This window comes from Equus caballus, chromosome 7 (genome assembly GCF_041296265.1).
Source record: "Equus caballus isolate H_3958 breed thoroughbred chromosome 7, TB-T2T, whole genome shotgun sequence".
NCBI lineage: Eukaryota > Metazoa > Chordata > Mammalia > Perissodactyla > Equidae > Equus > Equus caballus.
In genome coordinates, this window is record NC_091690.1 from 96409654 (window position 1) to 96417175 (window position 7522).

Sequence of the window (7522 nt, forward strand, 5' to 3'; positions counted from 1 at the left end):
ACACATAATACATGGTCTCTGCCTTCAGGTAGCCTGCAGCCTGGGTGGATTCTGAGGAATAAGTACACAAAACTCTAAAACACACAAAGGCTGTACAGCAGGAATTCAGGGTAAACCTTTGCCCTCAGTGAGTTTCCTGTGACCAGGGCTTCAGTGACCAATAAAAATTACTCTGATCCTTTATGGTGATTGCAATAAAGTATACATGTCCCCAGCTTTTCTTGTATCATCTTCTAGTAGTGAAAGAATATGGGACTGAAATTAAAAAGTCCAGGATATTGTCTCTTAGCCACTCCAGGATTCAGTTTCCTCAGCTGTGAAATGGGTGATGACTGAGGTAATCTCATAAAATTCTCAGAAAATCCAAATTGCGAAGTGAATATATGAGGGGTAGCTGTGCAAGCAGCTTCAGCCCAAACATGCTTTGACAATCCTCTGAGTCATCGCAAAGGCAGCCAGAAAAATGGACCTTATCTCCCATAGTCACACACTGAACCAATCATGAACTTACAAGATGTAGAAGGAATATTAAAATTTTTTTCATTCAACACAAAACGAATCCCTGAGAAACTGGAGAACAATGTCATGACTAAAGAAGCGTTTGATATTAGTTGAATTGTAAATGTTCAGGAATTTAATCTTGATTACAGTGGACTATGAAGAGGATGGAAGGAATGACATGGGCTGCTCTCAGTCAGGAGAAAGCGTTGTGCTTGGAACCGAGAGAAATATGTGTGAGTGGTCAAGGTGCCTAAGGAATGGGACTGACATGGGCCGTCAGGGATGCTTGAAGGATTAATATGTAAGTGCGGTGATGTGGATGGGAATATATTGCACATTTGATTGAGTGGAAAAAGGCGGGGGTACCTGGTCCCTACGACTGTATGTGGGATTGTTTTAATACCATGCGTTAATAGACACTAGCCAGATCCATTAAGAGGTTGTCACCAAGACTCATCAATTTTCCTTACATCATGTTTCCTGTATCCATGCTTCTTTTTCATTTCCTCTGCGTTTTTTCTAGTTTAGACCCAGCCTTTCATGTCTTGGCTATTGCAATGGTCTCCTAACTAATCAGCAAGCCAGTCTTCAACTTTGACCAAATCAAGTTGCCCATACCTAAAACCACCAGGTGAGTATTTCTAAAGCATCCCTTTAATTATGTCACTCTCCTTCTCAATCACTTATTCTCCTTGTCCTTATTCCCACAAAGTTGCCCAGAAGAGTGGGTTTCAAACTGTGTTCTGAGGACCATAAGTAGTATGTTCCAGAAATAGGGACTGTGTTTATTTCTACTCAGCCATTGTCCTTCCAGTGTCTAGCACAGTGCCTGGGGCAGAATAAGTGTCCAGTAAATATTTGTAAAATGAATGAATGAACGAGGTGACTCATTAGTCGCTGGGGAATGGAATTAGAGAAGACCAAGAGACTGGATTCTATGCCCCCTGCCTCCTCCCAAATCAGCAGCTCCATTGTGATCTACTTACTCTGTCCGTGTTCCCAGGTTACGTTTTGTTTGAGAAAGAGTCCTGTTCTTTTAAGAGTTTGTTTGAAAGTCAATGAACTTAGATAAAGATGTGTTATCTCTTACACCTGACATTCAAAATCCCAAATTAATCTTCTAAAGGCGATTGCTCCTACTCCCGAAAATAGGATAGCATCGTGTTCTTTGCTCAGTGATCCTCCTCCAAACCCCGTGGCTCGCTGGGGGCTGCCACGTTTGTTCTTACGTGATCCTATCCCTGAGAAATAGGTTTTGACTCCAGCCTGGCCAATTATGATGCCTGGACATCCAGGCCACAGTTGATTTGCTTTGGGGTGGGCACCTGACCCCAGCTGGGCTCTTCATTCTCCTTTCCTGGGATTTAAAACTTTTTTTTAAAATCAGAAACTAAACTATATCAATCTGTCCATTGCTGTGGCAAAAACTATGAGAAACTCTTCATGATCAAGTTTCCCAATATTTGCAGAAAGCCAGTCTGGAGTGGAAGAGACAGAAGCGAAGCTGCAGAGAGGAGCGAGGAGAGATGGAGAGAGCATCCTGTTGGCACTTGAGCCCTGTGTTCGACATGTTTCTTAGGCTGTCAAAGGGCGGGTTCTACGGAATCAGACCCTGAGACGGAGTCTCGGGTGCAGGATATTTATTAGGGAGCAACACTCATGGGAAGAAGGAGAGGAAGCAGGGTGGCGCAGAGAGGGAAACTGAACTACAACGCAGGTCTAACAAAGCCTTGGCCGACCACTCAGCGAACTTGTTGGTATTGTCCTGCATGGGCCACGATGGCCTGGCCTTTATAGTCCCCATGACCAGTGACTGGGTCTGGGCTGCCCAGGGAAGAGCATGTTCCTGGGTGAGGCAACTCTGTTGCTGAGGCAGACCCTGAAGTCACAGACGGTTGCAGGCTGTCTACTAAACACCCACCCACATCTGGGGCAACACATCCTTCTTTGAAAGGGGTCTGGGCAGCACATCTCAGGTCCACCACGGAGGCCTGCCTTCGCCTGCCTTCCCTGTGAGTAATGGTCAACGCTGTCTTTTAATTATGTGAGACACTCCAAAATGCTTTCAATACATTTCCATTTCGCCAAATCAAGGTCAAGTTAGATTTCTATCACTTGCCACCAAGAAAGTCCTGACTAATATCCTCCAGCCAGATGGCTCCCCAGAACACCCTCTCTACTCCTTCGGCTGAGAAGTGCCTGTGCTTTTTCTCCTCTACCCACCCACTCATGCAACAGGTATTTCCCAAGCACCCACTGTGTGCCAGGCAGGACTCGAACTCCTCCTCTCCCAAAGCTCCAGCCTCGCCCCGCGGCATTCCATGGCCTCTCCGACCCTCGGCCCTCAGCACGTGCGCCCTCCTTTGAACGCCAATAGCTCTTGTCGTCTCTGCTGTTCACTCAGCGCTGCTTTGCCTCTCTCTGGACCACTGGCCTCCAGGAGAAATGATCTGGTGGCACTGTTCTAGGAAATAAGGGGCCCCAAGGAGGAATGGGACTAGAAAATTCCCATGGGCTTGTCCCATCGTCAGAGGGTGTTGTTCCTTAAATTTCGGTGCTCTTTCTAGGAGATTCTTGGAGAAATTTCTTCCCTATCTCATTATCGATAGCACAAGTGCTTCTGGATAGCTGCCTGGTTTTTCTCTCACCGCCCTGTGAACTGTATAACTGGCTACGTTCTCTTTTCACATTGCTTGCTAGGGAGCTCAAGCCGAATTTGTGACACTCTCTTAGCAAGCATGTAACATTCTATGTCCATGTCACTGACCACAGCCTCCAGGTAATTGAGGCTGAGGACATATTTTATTTGTTTAGTTGAGATTTCTTAAAAATATAACCTGAATGCCTTCAGGCTGGGCACGCAGCCTCTTGGTTGCCACAAACACACCCACCCCCTGTTGTAAATACAACTTGTCACTTCACATGTGTGCTACCTGCTGGCCCCCTGAAAGCGTTTGATTTTAGAATTCTTCACCTGTGATGTGCATTTTAAAAAAATTTTAATAGTATGTTTTATTTAACCCCCACATCAAAAATATTATCAAAATATTATGTTTTAAAAAGTATTAATGAGTTTTTTTATACTAAGCATTTGGAGTCCAATGTGTCTTTCTTTTCCTGTGGCAAAATACACGTGACATAAATTTCCCATTTTAGCCATGTTTAAGCACACAGTTCAGTGGCTTTAAGTGCATTCACATTGCTGCGCAGCCATCACCATCATCCGTCTCCAGAACTTTTTCCATCTTGCCAGACTGAAACTCTGTTCCCATTTAATAACTCCCATTTCCCCCTGTCCCCACCATTCTGCTTTCTGTCCTTATGAGTCTGACTACTCTAGGGACCTGGTATAAGTGGAATCACACAGTCTTTGTCCTTTTGTGTCTGCCTCATTCCACTCAGCATGATGTCTTCAAGGTCCATCCACGTTGTAGCATGTGTCAGGATTTCCTTCCTTTTTAAGGCCGAATAATATTCCATTGTAGGTGTATGCCACATTTTGTTTATTCATTCATCTATGGTCTGCCTTTTTGTATTAGCCTCATTGCATGTTGTTGCACTTGCTCTTTCTAAATAAACTGCCTTTAATCCTTTTCTGAGCAGCGCGCAGCATAAATAAATACACCCACATGTTCCTCCTCAACAAGACCATAAGCTCCTTAAAGACAGTGCCCAGCACAAGTTGGGCACAAAGCAGATGTTCGACACGTGTGTTCTGGGCACAGGTCACACTGGCATCTAACCCGGGTGAGGGGGCTGCGCAGGGTAGGCAGGGGAGCGCCTGCACCCTGGCCGAGGGGTGGGGGTGGCGTGCGGGGCACAAAGCCAGGGCAGCCTTGGCCATCTTGTCTGCGTGTCGCTGGTTCCTGCATGCACTCTGCGTCCTCCAGTAGCGTTTCTTGCGGGTCTTAGAGACGGCGCTGTCAACATGTGTTACCTTAGAAACAGTGACGGGGCGCCTGGGGGCGCAGGGGCTGAGGAGCTGCTCTGCGTCCTCCCCCGTTCCTGGGCAGCCTCCCTGCCGCGCTGGGTGGGCCGCCCAGTGGGCTCAGGGGACACTCAAGTGCGAGGCTGCTCCAGGGCTCAGACTCTTCCCCAGATCCAAATCCACGGAGAAATGCTCTTAACTTTTAAAAATAGAGATACAATCCAGGGATCTAGGGGAAGCCTTTAAGCACCAGCCTAAAAGAGAAGCTTTGCGAAGAAGCTGCAGAGAGCCGGGTTGTCGCAGGGGGCCGGGCTACGGGGCCGGGGCTTCTCCGCAGCCTCCTAAAGGGTGCTGAAGGCGCCCCCGGCGGGCGCCTGGGGAGGGCCCCGCGCCGTCACTCTCCCGAAGGCTGCTTGAGAAGGTTGCCTGGGCGTCACTGCAGCAGGTTCCCTTAGAATCGGGGGACGGGGAGGGGGGCGTCGGAGGCATCCCGACCAACTAGAGGCAGCCGGGAGACCCTGCCCGGCCGTCGCGGGCACGCAGACGTGGAGCCTGGGGGCCCACGGGGGATCGGGGGCTCAGCACCGGTCTACACTGCCCACCCCGGCCCAGCCTGCTCTGGGCTTAGACAGGCTTGTCGTTATGAGGATCTTTAGTTTTTTGAGACCGAACATCATTCTCTGTAATTATCACCTTTGGTTCGTGGTCTGCTTTAGCATACGTGTGTCTAACGCTAAATGCACACACTCAGCTGGCCCTCCCTGGGCCAGGAAGTAGCCTGGAGGGCCCTGAGACCGGCCTGGGTGACCATGACACGGAGGGGGTCTGCTGCTCAAGGAGGCGAGTGTGGGGAGGCACGGGGCAGGTGGAGCGTGGAGGACGGCTGCAGCTTTGGGGGGCGCGGGCAGCCTGCCGGCTGGGGAGGGCCTGCAATGATGCTGAAGGCAGGCCAAGAGCCGTCCAGGGGGCCATCCTTGGTTCTCCCAGGGGCCCTGGTGACTGGACCAGAGTCCGCTGAGCTCTGGGCTGGGAGGCAGGAAACCTTACTCTGGTCCCAGTCTATCTTTACCAGTTGTGTTATCTTGGGATGACTGTTTAAGCTCTTCCTACCTCAGTTTCCTCATCTGTAAAATTAGATTAAGAATGCTTAGCCTTTCCACTTCCTAGGATTGTGTTAAGGATCAGATGAATTCTAGTGAGGATAGGGGCTTTGAAGCTGGGACATTGGGTCACAACTTTCTCTGCTTATATTTCTTTCTCGCCTTTACTTTCTCGCCTTCAGTTTTCTTTGCATTATGTAAGAGCTTATTTACAACCTTTTGTATAATGTTAAATTGTTTGTACATTTTAAGGTACCTCATATTGTTTTTGAAATATGGTGTGGAATAAATATAAACATACACAAAATAAACACTTAATGAATTATTATGATTACTATTGTCTTGGGAAACTATGTTAGGGGAATTATATATAGAATATATTACATAAGGAATATATTATACAGAGAATATGTTATGGAGAGAATATGTTATATTATATTATTAGTCTGGGCTTTTGTGGAAGCACTTTAAAAGTGCTGCTTTCTCAAGGCAGCCCTGATGGCCTAGTGGCTAAAGTTTGGTGTGCTATGCTTTGGCGGCCCAGGTTGGGTTCCCAGGTGCGGAATCACACCTCTTATCTGTCAGTAGTCATGCTGTGGCAGCATCCCACAAAGAAGAAGGACTAAACTAAAATGTACAACTATGTACTGAAAATTTGGGGAGGAAAAAAAAAAAGAGGAAGATTGGTAACAGATGTTAGCTCAGTGAGAATCTTTCCCAGCAAAAAAATAAATAAATAAAAAGTGTTACTTTCTCTACTAGATGGGAAACTCCTTTACCTTGAAACATGTGCCTCACACTCAGTTCTGTAAAAAGGTAAACTTGCCGAGAGTTGTTGCAGAGTTGATGTTCCCAGGATACACGTGTTTTTCTCATTTCAGCACCAGGAGAGCCGTTTTCTTTGCTTCTGAGGAGAGGCCTGTCAATGAGTGGGGTGCGGCCCAATGTGTGGCTGCCTTTATTTTCTCTATTTTACAACTGCCATCTGTAGAGACCTTTGCAAACTGATTGGTGTCCTCCATTCCTGACAATAGCTGTGTAAGGCAGGTGGTGACATGGGCCCCGGGAGACTGTTACCTGGGCAGAAATGCATGCTAGGGGCAAGCAGACCTGGGCCAAGGGTAGGGTCTGTTACTGAATCGAGGTGGGTCTGCTGGAGTTGAAGTCAAGGCCTTCACCAGCAGTCGTCACACAAAGTAAATTTTATTTGCAGCAAATAAGGAGACCATGGGGAATTATTTCCCAAAACTCTGGCTCTGAGTCATGGAAAGTGGGCGCATTTTACTTGTGGCAGAGAATGAATACTCAAAAGCAAGCTTCTGTCATTACATGTAGAGGGGGGTATAAGCTCATGCAGGTGCATTAGGTGCTCACGTTTCCTCTGTGCCTTGAAGTGTGCTGTTGCTCCTCCTCCCAACCCTGGGCAGGCATTTTACTATGTTAATAAAGCAGAGATTACTCCAGGGCGCTGCTTGGTTATTCTGCACACGCGCCAGTTTTGCTGTGCTGTCTGGACAATTCAAGACAGTTGGTGTTTCTTTCTTCTTCCTGGAATGTAGCTGAAACAAACAATCTCAAAGACGTTAGAGAAAGGGACACGTGCAGTTCTCAGCAAGACAAGAGAAACTGGTCAGGGTCCATGGCCGGTGACAGGTCCACCAAGCGTCTGGGTCCACACCACTAGTTTGGCCTGGGGCTGATAATTTAAACTCGGAGCCCCAGTTTCCTCCTCTGTAAAGTGAGGAGAATAACAGCAGCCACGAAACAGAGTTGTGATAATAATAAAAGTATTAAACTTATAGACCAACACTTAAAGCTTGACACACATTATTGTTGTTCATAAACTATTCTCCACCCACACATTTTCAGCTGAGCAAAGCTGCAACCCAAGCTTTGCTCAAAAGGCAATACTTTGTGTGATGGGAAAAGGGAAATTAAAACAAATTTTTTTCCCTATAGTACTTGGATTCTGTTTTCTGGCCCTAGAAATTAA

General features: G+C 47.2%; 1 protein-coding gene across 1 annotated transcript in view; it reads left to right on the forward strand.

Moving 5' to 3' along the window:
• LOC138925271 (basic salivary proline-rich protein 4-like) overlaps positions 1 to 5840 on the forward strand; it is an 80999-nt gene extending 75159 nt beyond the window's left edge. The window contains exons 4-5 of the mRNA XM_070275036.1: positions 1025 to 1132; positions 1971 to 5840. The gene's annotated coding sequence lies outside the window, so the exon portion shown is untranslated. The remainder of the gene's footprint in view (positions 1 to 1024; positions 1133 to 1970) is intronic.
• The last annotated feature ends 1682 nt before the right edge of the window (positions 5841 to 7522 follow it).